Raw genomic sequence first — 12,748 nt, 5'->3', positions numbered from 1 at the left:
TGCGGTGCATTCGGTTGGTAAGCTTTTGTAACACCGGCGGTGTCGGTGCCTTGGCCTTAAAGGCGCCGGTTTAATACGGTGCACCGGTGTACCGCTACTGCCTAGGTCCAATGCACACGCTTGATGTCATGCGTATTATGCGATTGTTAACACTGAAAAGGAACCTTGGAGGAACCTTATACCACTTCATTCATGAATGTTTTTGAAACAGTTTGGAAGTGTGTAGAAACTGTAAAAAAACTTTTCAGGATGTCAAAAATATGTTGAAAGAAAAAAAACCTTTTTCTGGAATTTCCAAAATTGGTCGGTATTCATTTGTACAGTAATTAACAAAAAAACAACTTTTTTCCAGATTTTCCAGATTAGGGTCGGTCAGGACAAGCAAACAATCTTTTTTTAGGCCTCGGTGACCATTGACATTATTTCCCATGAAATACATTTTGTAACTGCATCAGTCTTCTATTTCATTCGGAAGTTACTTGTGTAGATTATCTTTCCATTATAAATTCTAATTTTATTCTGATGGTGAATAATTGCATACCCTATATGCAGTGTCCGAAATAAGTAAAATATGGAGGTTGTCCTGAGGACAACTAAAGCATAAATTCTGCTTGTCCTCAAAACATTTTGGTTGTCCCCCAAATGAGTCATATTTAAGAGGTCAAATATAGTGGTTTGTCCAGAGGATAAGTACATATCTCAATATGGTTGTCCCCAGTGATTTTTGGGCAAGAGGATAGGTGCTTATTTCGAACACTGCGTATATGGGTTACTCAAGAACTCTAGCTTCGAATTTGCACACGATAGTTACGCATTTGATGCTAGAGTATGCTGTGTTTGTTTTTCGGTTGGACAGCGTTGACATTTTTTGCACTGGATGTTATTTGTTGTGTTTATGTTGAAATTTGGATGAAAGTTATTTCGATGAGTCAACTGTATGTTTTGATTTCAATTTCCCTATTTTGAAGTGCAATTTTTTTTTTTTCGTGATCGGCTGTGTTTACTCCTGAACTTCCATTGCTTTACACGGTGTCATGCTTTAGCAAATGTGACTAGATTTTGTATGCAATGGTCTCTAGCAACCACTGTGAAGATCGGTGAGCAAATTTGTGGCTAGACTTCTCGCGCAATATTATGGGGTATATGGTAAAACGATGCACAACATGGTCTCTGAGCTTATATTTATTGATGTATTGCTTTGTCGACAACTCATCTTGTCGACAAGTTACTTTTGATCGTATTCTATCGTTTGATTATGGTACCTCAGATTTTGTCTTAATTTGCAGGGTTTATATAAGTTTGATACGGCCAAAAAAAAAAGGTTTGTCTCAAAGCTCGCGCAATTATTTGTAAAATCGCGTTAATTGAAAAAAAAAAAGAAATGCTGAATTTTTTTTTTATTTCAAAAAAATTTTTGTTAGTTTTTCCAGAAAAATTCGGCGAAAATTATATTTTTTTCTCCAAATACCATGAAAAAAGTCGGGAGAAAAAAAAATAAAATTGCATTTCGCATTTGTTTTTGAACCACTCGTGAGCTTTGAGACAAACCATTATTTTTTTTGGCCTAAGAGTCAGAATTTTGAATTAAAAAATAATATTAATTAAAATTATACTATAAATCCATTTCAGGTGCTTGCTCTTTGATCTATTGGATATCTACATGTACATTGCATTCTGGAGTGCTGAACAGTGAAACAACACCCTTGGACTAATATTGTTTGAAGTTAATGAGGTTAGTTGTTTTCTTTTACTACCACCTTCGTTATCTTTGCAACAATTTACTACCAGTTAATTGAGCTATGACAGTTATTAATGGTGATTCTTGGAGGTGATGTGTGTGTGTGGGGGGGCGGAGGGGAGGGAGAAGGAAGTATACTCAGTCATATTACATGTAGTTTTACGCACATTCATTATTAATCACATCATTTTGGTGAAACCAAAGTGATTAGACTTACATTGTATGTGTCCATACTACATGTATAATCAAAACATGTAATTCTCATACTAAATGCATTCGGTAGGCAGAGATGTTTTTTAAAGCATCCCACCATAGGTGCCATTCAGCATATTTCTATTTGAGTAAAAAGCTGGCTTTAATCCGGTTTGGGGATTAGTTAAATATACACAAAGACCACAGATGGGAATTTGTCTTGTGCTTTCACCAGAGGGATCATCAGTTGATTGCCACCTGTCTTGGGGAGTTTCGTCCCTCTTATAATCAAGACTCCCTCGAGGTTGGGGGCCGGCAGTGAAAGAAACACTACCTCCCGTTGGTGAGCTACTAATAAAACTAAAACTATGCTTCTAGCATCTGTTGCTAAATAAATAATCTGCTTCTTAGAAAATGAAACCGGCACAGGCCAGCTAACCAAAATAGAAGATCAGGCACCAGTTAGCACCCATACTATGTCAGCATGACAAAGCAAGACGCATTGCCCATATGGGGATACGCCATCACCGTCAAAAGGGGGATCTGTGTATATGTGCCCCCAGATGACAGGTACCTCTAACCCTACCATGCAGCTGGAATCACTTAACCCTAGCTAACTGGAGTTGATATGAAGGAATGAGAACAAGTAAAAGATATGGCTAGCTGGCCTGCCTGATCTGGCTGAGGATACTGATGATGTACTTCACTTCCAGATTATCTACTCCTCTGAATGTACTTGGACCACACCCACGACGATCCTGATTCTGCAGCCTCTGACGCTGCCCTGCTAACTGACTTTAGCTCTCTCCTGTTGAAGCCTAAATCTCGCAGCCACTTCTGCAAAGAGTGTGCAACAAAACCTCGGCAGCCGACTTGAAGGGGTAGCAAGAAGCCTTCCAACCACTATCCTTGCATTCTGCTCTCAATTCTGAATACTTGATCAATTTTCTCTCATGAGCTTCATCAATGTTGTCTTCCCATGGAACAGTCAGCTCTCCAATGATCACCTCTTTTTCAGCCTCTGACCATATGACAATATCTGACCATATGTGACCCGGCAGCACACATATGATCGATATCTCTCTTGGAAATCCTCCTTTGCCATCCAGATCAGCTCTAATGCACCAGTCGTCTGCTGAAGAAAGGATGCTCGATCTTGAACTGGAACTATATGACCTGGACTGAGAGCCCTCCTTCACAAATGATATGTAACGCTTGGTGTTGTTTGGAGCTTGTGAAACATTATTTCGGTCAACTTGCAGCTTGACTGCCTCCACTATCACTCCGAGGACGTTATTGTGCCTCCAGGTGTACATACCACTTGCAAGAGCAGGTGTACATGCACTCAGAATATGCTGCAAAGTACCCTTCTTTCCACATGCTTTGCAACAATCCGTCTTATCCTCATACCAGACGCTCAGGTTGGCTGGTGTTGGTAATAGGTCATATGTTGACCTGCACAGAAATGAGATGCGAAGAGGTTCCATCTGCCAAAGCACGCTCCAAGACATGTTGCGTTGTTCAACATTCTCCCAACGTGTCCAAGCGCCTTGCTTAGCTTGACCTACTGCTGTAGCCAGTCTCTTCTCCTCTTCTGCCTCTCTTATCTCCCTGCGAAACCAGCTTGCGGCGTTCCTTGTCAGAAGAAGATGACCACCATTTGTGCGTAGTCCAACCAAGCCCCTGACGGCCTAGCTGGGTAGCGCCAACCATCTCCTTGTGCTTCAGACTTGACTCGGCCTCCTCAACTGCCAAGTTCGCTGACCACTTTCTCCCTGACCTAACATCTGGGGCTGGGTGTTCTTGATTAGCGGCTCCTTTGAGTCTCTCAGGGTCATAAATGATCTTGCCTTGGCCACCTTGAACTCTTCAACAAGAGAACGCACTGGAAAAGTCAACTTAGTCCGGCTGCTATGGATTGCGATGTTTGTTAAGCTGCGTGGAGTGCCAAGTCACTTCTTGACAAAGTTGTTGATCTTCCGCTCCATTGCCTCTACATGGGTTATTGCTACCTCATAGACTGTGAGCGGCCACATAATCCGTGGCATGAGACCATATTGCAAGCACCCCACAGCTTCAACTTCCCGGGCAAGCCGCACTGATCAATGGCTTCAAGACCTTTGTTGATTTGCCGTGCTGTCTCTTTGACTCTTCTTGTATCCCTCTGTGTACCAGCGCCCGAGGCTCTTCACTGGTTGTTCCTGAATAGTTGGGATTTCCTCTCCACAAAGGGTGAAGTGAAAGTCGGTCAACTTTCCTCGTCTGAGTACAAGACTCCTCGACTTCTTGGTCTTAAACTTCTTCCTACCCCACTCCATCAACTGCTCAAGCTTACATAGAATTGCTTCAACTGCCTCTGTACTTGGATTAAGGAGGGTAAGGTCATCCATGAAAGCTTGTATTGGTGGTAGTTCTTCTTCTTCTTCTTCCTTATAAGTGCCTCCCTCATATGTATGAGTATTGTCGCACTGCGTACAGACAAGCTGTACTTATTTTTTACTCTGGAACCTAGAGTTCCTCTGCACCTCCCAATTCTACACCTGGTCCTGCTTTTTCCGCAGCTCTAATGACGACTTCCATTGCTAGCACAAACAGGATTGGAGAAATTGCACAGCCCATTGGTACTCCAACTTCCAGCCTCTGCCACGTGGTTGTGTACTGTGTTGTTGAAAACCGCATACGGAAATCGCTGTAGTACTGCATGATGATGCTTCTCACCTTCTCAGGAATCCTCATGAATTCCATGGCAAACTCAATCAGTGCATGTGGAACAGAACCATAAGCATTTGCCAGATCGAGCCATACAACACTCGGATCCTTTCTCATCTTCTTAGATTCCTGAATGGTATGCCATATCATACTGGTGTGTTCTAGGCACCCTGGGAACCCAGGATTAAAAATTACGAGTAGAAAATGCCGTCCTCTGGTATTTGGCGCGAATGCGGCTAAATTTTCTCCGCTATTTCGCTGGCATTTATCCTTCTAAAGCGAGGATTTTTGCGGAGAGAAGAGCCGGCCGAAAACCACAGCCTCCGTATTCGGGTTCGCCATAGTAGAGTACTGAAGCTTTGAAAGGTTTAATCGCAATGTGGGGGGATGACAACCGGCAAATATGCAAATGACATCGGCGGCATCGGTGAGCAGGAATATTCCGGTTTTAAGGTAGCTGCCTCGGATACAACACCCTTGCAGAAAAATAGCTCCTGTGTCTGATCAATCAGGTCTATTCATTTAAATCTTTAACATAACAAAGAAAAGTATTTTCCCCACCTATTTTAAAAGTCTTATAGGAATTGTAAAAATTGTTATGTTTTTCTTTATTTTTGGAAAATTCCCTTAATTTTGACAGTTTTTAATTTTTTTGCCCACTCAGGAAGGAGCTATGGTTACCAAACTTTCAGTCTTTCAGGGATGGTAAATAAGCTTAATATCTAAATTCTCTCGTCAGTTTTTTTGGAAAAGTGTTTACTTTTTGAAAAAAAATATTTTTTCCATTTTTAATTTTAGGGAATGTTAGAAACACTGTAGCTTAAAATAGAAACACTTAATTGGAAAAAACTGACGAGAGAATTTAGATATTAATCTTATTTACCATCCCTGAAAGTTTGGTAACCATAGCACCCTTCCCTGTTGGCTAAAAAAATCCTAGAATTTAGGTAATTTAGTGTTTCTAGAAAAAATCAAAAAAATCATTAAAAAGTACCAACATTCCTGTTAAATATATACTTAAGTAACACTAAGTTAGAAAATAAACTTGGTTTGTATTATTCCGTGATATATTGGCAGCAAAATGAAACTTAAAACTTTATATACAACTGCTATAAAGGAGAGAAAAATCAGTTTTGATAAAATCTTTGTTCTCAAAAATGTTACTATTTTGAGAAATTGGCAAAGTGCCAAAAGCCCTTCCCTGTAATTCAATGGGATTTTGAGATGACAAAAAATTGCGTAACTCAAAAACGCTTTGTTGGAAAAAATTAAAACTTGGCAAGTAAGGTTTTCTCATCAATACACACATCCTATATCATTTTCAAGGAGTTCTGAGCATGACACCGTAGCCGATACAGCCACCTTAATCTCTAACCGGAATGATTCTTTATTGTACTGTACGTTCGATAAAAAAACGCTAAATGATAACGCAATACCTTTTGATCTATAATAAGGGTGTATTAGTGTCCATCTGTACAGCAAAGATCCATCTCAAGCACGGCGATGGTAGAGCTCGGAGGTGGGTCATGTTCCATGGGTCAGAGGTCAATTGGGGTCAAATAGTTGAGTTACATTGCTATAAACATTGGTATTGGGGCGTTAATCCATCTGGAGCTCTAGTGTCCATCCAGCAAGTGGAGTAAATCATAGGAAACATGGAACATTTTGGGAAAATGTATTTTATTACAACTGCTAATTGCAGGAGCTCAGTGGTTTAAGAATCGCCCTCTATGTCCACCACAATCCTCCGGAGTGACCCCTGTGACCGCGACGGGCAGTGGATCTAGTGGTTTGTGGGCAAGATCATTCAAAGATAAGTTTTGGAATTTAATGTAAAATATACAATTTTGATAGCTGACACGTCACTTGCAGTACATACCTGGTGGCAAACCCTGAGCTTGACTAGGTCATGGGTCAATGATCCGGGCTGTCATTGTATGTGCATAGGCCGTACTCAAGATGCACACAGACTATGTGCATAGGCCGTACTCAAGATGCACACAGAATATGTCCATACAAAACCCAAAGGGACCTGTTTGATCAATGTTCTGGTCTGTCATCGTATGTGCATAGGCTGTACTCAAGATGCACACGGAATATGTCCATACAAAAAGCTGAACGACTCATTTGGCTCTGCAAAAAATGTCAACTATTTATGCATTAAATTCTATAACTTTTCTTTGTGATGTCTAGTGCACCCTCTCCAGTACACCCTCTCCATTTGGCCTATTGAGTACTGCCTAATGCCTATGATACACATAACTTTTCTTTGTGTTGTCCAGTTCACCCTCTCCATTCACATTTTCATATACAGTAAAAACTTAATAGTTAGCATATATGTGCTTACTAACGAGCGCTTTTGAAAAGATGAAATGTGCCAAAGTCCGGCGCTTTACCAACTGAGCTAATGGGGTTGAGACACACATTTGCAGGTTTACTTGTTGTGTGAAGTTGTTGGATATAACTATGTGTTCTGATGATTTGCTCAAAACCCTCTACACTTTTGTGGATGGGGCTCTTCATGTTTGCATGTTTTAAAAGCGCTCGATAGTAAGCACATATGCTAACTATCAGTGTTTTTACGGTATACAATTTGAAATTTTTTTAAAAATTGTAGAACTTTTGCAGCATGGGAACTTTTTAGGGCATAGTGTTGGGCAAAATTTTTATGAACTAATTTTTCATTGAATTATGAGACAGAATCATATGTAATGTTTTTATTTTGTTTATTTTTACTGTGCAATTCAATTCACAGGTATGTAATAGCTAGAATTTCTGATTTCATTAATATTGTAATTTGACTTCTCTTGAATTGAAATTAATATAATTGATTGAAAAATATCAGGCAAGCCAATTTTGTTTTTTGCCATGTTTTATGTCGCAAAAAACCTGGCTCTGCACTTGTCTGAATCAAGTGCACCAGGGGAGCGTGTCTAGGCAGTAGAGGGAAGCATTACAGTAGTGATTTGTTTTTCCATGAATTAATTAGGGATACTTTTTGAAAATGTAAAATTTGATTCACTGATGAAATTGTAAACCACCTGACAGTTCAGTCTGACCATAGGATTGCTAGCATAAAGCTATAGCAGGTTTATGCGCTGTCAGTATCATTAACATTTTGTTATGCTTTAATATCGCATAGCAACGTTTGCACAGTATGTTTTGTGGGACCTGAGAGCACATCCAAATTGCATTCTGGTAAATGTTTTGTTTGTTTTTGATATTTAACAGTTCTCAAAGTAAACATAATAAATCTAATGATATGTGCTGGGAGGAAAGCCGACCATCATTTGAATAGTTTGACCTTTCGTATTGAAGATATACATTCCCCCCCAAAAGACCTAAAATTGCATTCCACATATATTCAAAATGCAATCTGGTGTGTCTGATGTGCTCTCAGGTCCCACAAAAAATATTATGTAAACATCGCTATCCGATCCCTTAATTAAAATATGAAGAATTAAAATTTAAAAACATTATTGTTGTTTTTATGTTTCAGGTAGTTTGATCCAGTGATATATCAGCAGTAAGTAGGACCAGTTCTAAGAAAGAAGCCAGTGAGGATTGTGGTCTGGTAGCTTCTACTCAATTCACTTGCATGGTGGGTTTGATGTGCATAAATGTACAATAACTATATCTTTATATGGTGTTAGCTTCACGCTGTAAAGGTATATTGCAAAAACAACAGATGGCAATGACAAGTTTGAAACCATTTTCTTGCGCATTTTGCAGACTCAAGTATTATTCTTTGGATAACTTGAAAAGCCATGTTAACAGGCATTTGGTTAAATATGTGCGGGCTCGTAGATGCAAAAGTAATTTTTGCCAGAAAAGCTTGTCTAACAATGGTGAGATGAAAAGACATGTGAATAACCACAGGATCCTATGGTACCAATGTAATTACTGCTTGAACACCAAAGAGAACCCCTGTCAGTGTGAATATTGTAAGAGGTGTGTTACTCAGAACTCTAACCTTGGAACACACATTGGAACTCACATCAAAGAGAAACCCTTTCAGTGTGAGCACTGTCAGAAATGTTTTGCTGTCAGAAGTGTCCTCAGCGCCACATGGAACTCACACCAAAGTGAAACCATATCAGTGTGAATTTTGTCAAAATATTTTCCTGGCCCTAGCAAACTTGCGTGCCACATCAGAACTCACACTATGGAGAAACCATATCAGTGTGAATATTGTCAGAAGTGTTTTGCTCACAAGTTTAATCTTAACAGACACATCATAACTCACACCAAAGAGAAACCCTTTCAGTGTGAGTACTGTCAGAAATGTTTTGCTCTAAGGCAGCGCCTCACATACCACATCAGAATTCACACCAAAGAGAAACCATATCAGTGTGAATATTGTCAAAAAGGTTTTGCTGACCACAGCGGCCTTGCATGCCACATCAGAACTCATGCCAAAGAGAAACCATACAAGTGTAAATATTGTCAGAAGGATTTGCTCACAATTCTAATCTTAATAAGCACATCAGAACTCACAATAAAGAGAAAACCTTTCAGTGCAAATATTGTCAGAAATGTTTTGTTGATAGTAGCAGCCTTGTGCGCCACATTAGATCTCACACCAAAGAGAAACCTTACAAGTGTGAATATTGTCAGAAGTTTTTTACTCACAGGTCTAGTCTTAAAATTCACATTAGAACACACACTAAAAGTAAACCCTTTCAGTGTGATCACTGTCAGAAAGGTTTTGCTAGAAATGATATCCTTAAAAAACACATTAGAATTCACACTAAAGAGAAACCATTTCAGTGTGAGCATTGTCAGAAATGTTTTACACAAAAAAACAGCCTCGTACACCACATCGGAACTCACACCAAAGAGAAACCATCTCAGTGTGAATATTGTCAAAAATGTTTTGTTGACCGAAGTGGCCTTGTGCGCCACATCAGAACTCATACTAAAGAGAAACCTTACAAGTGTGAATATTGTCTGAAGTGTTTTGCTCACAACTCTACTCTTAAAACACACATCAGAATCCATACCAAAGAGAAACCCTTTCAGTGCAAATATTGTCAGAAATGTTTTGCTGATAATAGCGGCCTTGTGCGCCACATTAGATCGCACACCAAAGAGAAACCTTACAAGTGAATAAGTTTTTTACTCACAGGTCTGGTCATAAAATTCACATCAGAACTCACACCAAAGAGAAACCGTATCAATGTGAATACTGTCAGAAATGTTTTGCAGTTTATTATCCTAAAAAAACACATCAGAATTCACACCAAAGAGAAACCTTTTCAGTGTGAGTATTGTCAAAAATGTTTTGTTGACCGAAGTGGCCTTTATGCGCCACATCAGAACTCATACTAAAGAGCTACCTTACAAGTGTGAATATTGTCTGAAGTGTTTTGCTCACAACTCTACTCTTAAAACACACATCAGAACCCATACTAAAGAGAAACCCTTTAGGTGCAAATATTGTCAGAAATGTTTTGCTGACCACTCTTATCATAAAAACATCAGAATTCACACCAAGCGGAAGCCCTTTCAGTGTGAATATTGTCATGTGTGTTTTGCTTACAAGTCTAATCAGATTAAACACATTAGAAATAAGGGTGTCTACGTAACCGACCGTAAAATGCACTATCCGTTTAGGAAAATCACTAACCATTTAAACGTAAAAAAAAAATTCTAGCGTCGAGATCTAGCGTATTGAGCATCGCAATTGCAGGCCGGGGGTCTAGGGCCATCCACTGTAGTAGTTTGAAGGCACTCAGCAATGCTCAGAAGCCCATCCGGAGCACCAATTTCTGAACGAAACTATCTTAAACTTGAAACCAAATAGAATTATTATAACATCTACCTAGTTTTGATTCAGGATTTCCTCTCTGACAAGGCTAGCTAGGTGAGAAATAAGCAATTCCCACCCAGGTTCTCACCACTGAACAACACAGCGCACCTCCATATCAACATAACACAATACGATAGATACTGAGGATACACACATTTGCAAACCATTGCGGTATATTTCAGATCTCAGGTTGCCGACTATTGTCCTATCAAAAATACGCTAATTATCATGATTGCAAATTGCTGCGATTTAAAATACAAATTTCCGGCTCATTTCTGGTTGGAAATTTGTGATTTTTGAATAAAAAAAACGGATTTTTGGGGGGATAAGTTAAACAAACCTTGAATAACAAGAAATTTATCCTTACTTTAAAGAAATTAAAAAATTATAACAATAAAAAAAAAAAAAATTTTTAACTTTTTTTTTTTACATACGTTTACATGGTTAAGTGACCGGATTGTGGTCCGTTTAAACGGTTAGACAAATACCTGTTAATTTACACCCTTAATTAGAAATCATAGTCATACCAACGAAACCATATCCGTGCAAATATTGTCAGAAGTGTTTTACTCACACCTCACAGTCTCATCTTAAAAGGCGCATCAAAACTCATACTTAAGAGAAAACCTGTAAGTGCAAAGAAATGTTTTGCTGACAGTAGCGACCTTGTGTGCCATATCAGTGTGAATATTGTCAGAAATGTTTTACTCACAATTTTCTTCTTAAAATGAGTCTTTTATGACATTAACATACATTCCAAAATTGTGCAGATTCACAACCAAGCCTCAAAATAAGCAGAGCTGGACCAGGAGCAACACATTGGGAAAAAGCAGCTCCTGGTCCTGTGATTATCTAGTGAACCAGGAGCCATTTTTAAAGAGCTAAGAGTCATTTAAATTTCAGTTGTACACATTAAATACAAAACCTGCTTTAACTACCAGGCTCTATTTGAAAAAAATGTAGAGCCTGGTTCATATTATTTTGGTATGGACCAGGAGCCAAAACTTTATGACCATTGGGTAAATGGCTCCTGGGTGCCTGCTTATTTTGAAGCTTGTTCACAACAATTATTATCATTCCTGTATTTCAGTATATGGTTTACCAGGTTTAACCGACAATCTTGGAAATAATAAGTCTTGGGCAGCTTGTGTGTAAATAACAGAAAACTGTCACCCCCTTTCCCCAAGCAATGTTGAGAAATGCCAATGTCTTCAGCGGTTTCCCAATGTGTCCAACATCAATGGGGAGGGGGGAGGTTAAATCTTTGTTGTAGATGTCCTGTTTGTTCCCCAGCACAATATACATCATTCCCATGATCATAAGAAATTCTGCACGGAATTTATGGCAGTGTGTGCCAAGCGTTCCAAGTACTTTGTTCCAAGATTGTAGGTGTTATAAATAAGCATATAATTCATATGTTACACATTTACATTTTAGCTTTAGCAATGATGTTTTGTTTTTTATATGGTTGTTTAGATTTGGAGCATATTTTGGCAGAAACCTGTATGCTTTTTTGTTACGGGTATGGGTTAATTTCTATGGATGCTTCTGTGTGGTTGTTAAATTCTAAAGCTCTTAAATACATAAACCACTGGAACATCAAATAAAATAATAATCATAATGAATTCAACAAAACGATTCGAACCTGTGACTTCGATAGCCTGTAGGAGACAAGTCAGCGTCTTTACCGCTGAGCAGCCGGAAAGTGTATGAAAATCGTGTCAATTCATAATGCATTGTTCAAATGAAATTATGGTCCATATCGTGGTAGAAAATATGAAGTGGTGGCGCCAGGAATTTTTTTTCAGGGGGCAATAGGGGACAAAGTTAATTTAAGGGGGAGGGGGGGAAAATCAACAAAATTACCACAAAAAGGGGACGTTTTTGTAATTTTGGATATTTTTCGGGGGGAGGGGGGGGGGACAAGAGTTCTGACTGATTATCACCTCCACTGAAAATATTATACAGGTCTAAGGCCCTTCGCACTTGATTATTAGTTTCCTGTTTACCGCCCGTTTCCAAAATTGAAAATCTCAAAATAATTAATTTTTTATTTTTTTATTTTCTCCTTTAAAATAACTTTCAACTACTTCTACTTGCCATTTTCTGACTTTAATAATATCAACAATAATGAGAACACTTTAATTTCGGGGCAACTTAAAGGGGCATTTCGTGATCCACAGCCTCATCCCCCCACTTTTCTCAAAAAATATTGAGATTTTTATATCACTGGAAACCTCTGGCTTCATAATGTTTATGTACAAAATATTTCTTGCAGATTAATTTGTTTTGCAAAG

General features: G+C 38.8%; 1 protein-coding gene across 8 annotated transcripts in view; it reads left to right on the top strand.

The window, feature by feature from the left end:
* LOC140157181 (uncharacterized) overlaps nt 1–12,748 on the top strand; it is a 130,591-nt gene that overhangs the window by 14,179 nt on the left and 103,664 nt on the right. For 7 of the 8 annotated variants that reach the window (XR_011859644.1, XM_072180288.1, XM_072180286.1 and 4 more), the window contains exons 2-3: nt 1,630–1,732; nt 8,139–8,240. The gene's annotated coding sequence lies outside the window, so the exon portion shown is untranslated. The remainder of the gene's footprint in view (nt 1–1,629; nt 1,733–8,138; nt 8,241–12,748) is intronic. The other variant, XM_072180289.1, reaches the window with a different exon arrangement.

Source organism: Amphiura filiformis, chromosome 7 (genome assembly GCF_039555335.1).
Source record: "Amphiura filiformis chromosome 7, Afil_fr2py, whole genome shotgun sequence".
Classification (NCBI taxonomy): Eukaryota; Metazoa; Echinodermata; class Ophiuroidea; order Amphilepidida; family Amphiuridae; genus Amphiura; species Amphiura filiformis.
This window is presented reverse-complemented; position numbering and strand designations above follow the sequence as displayed.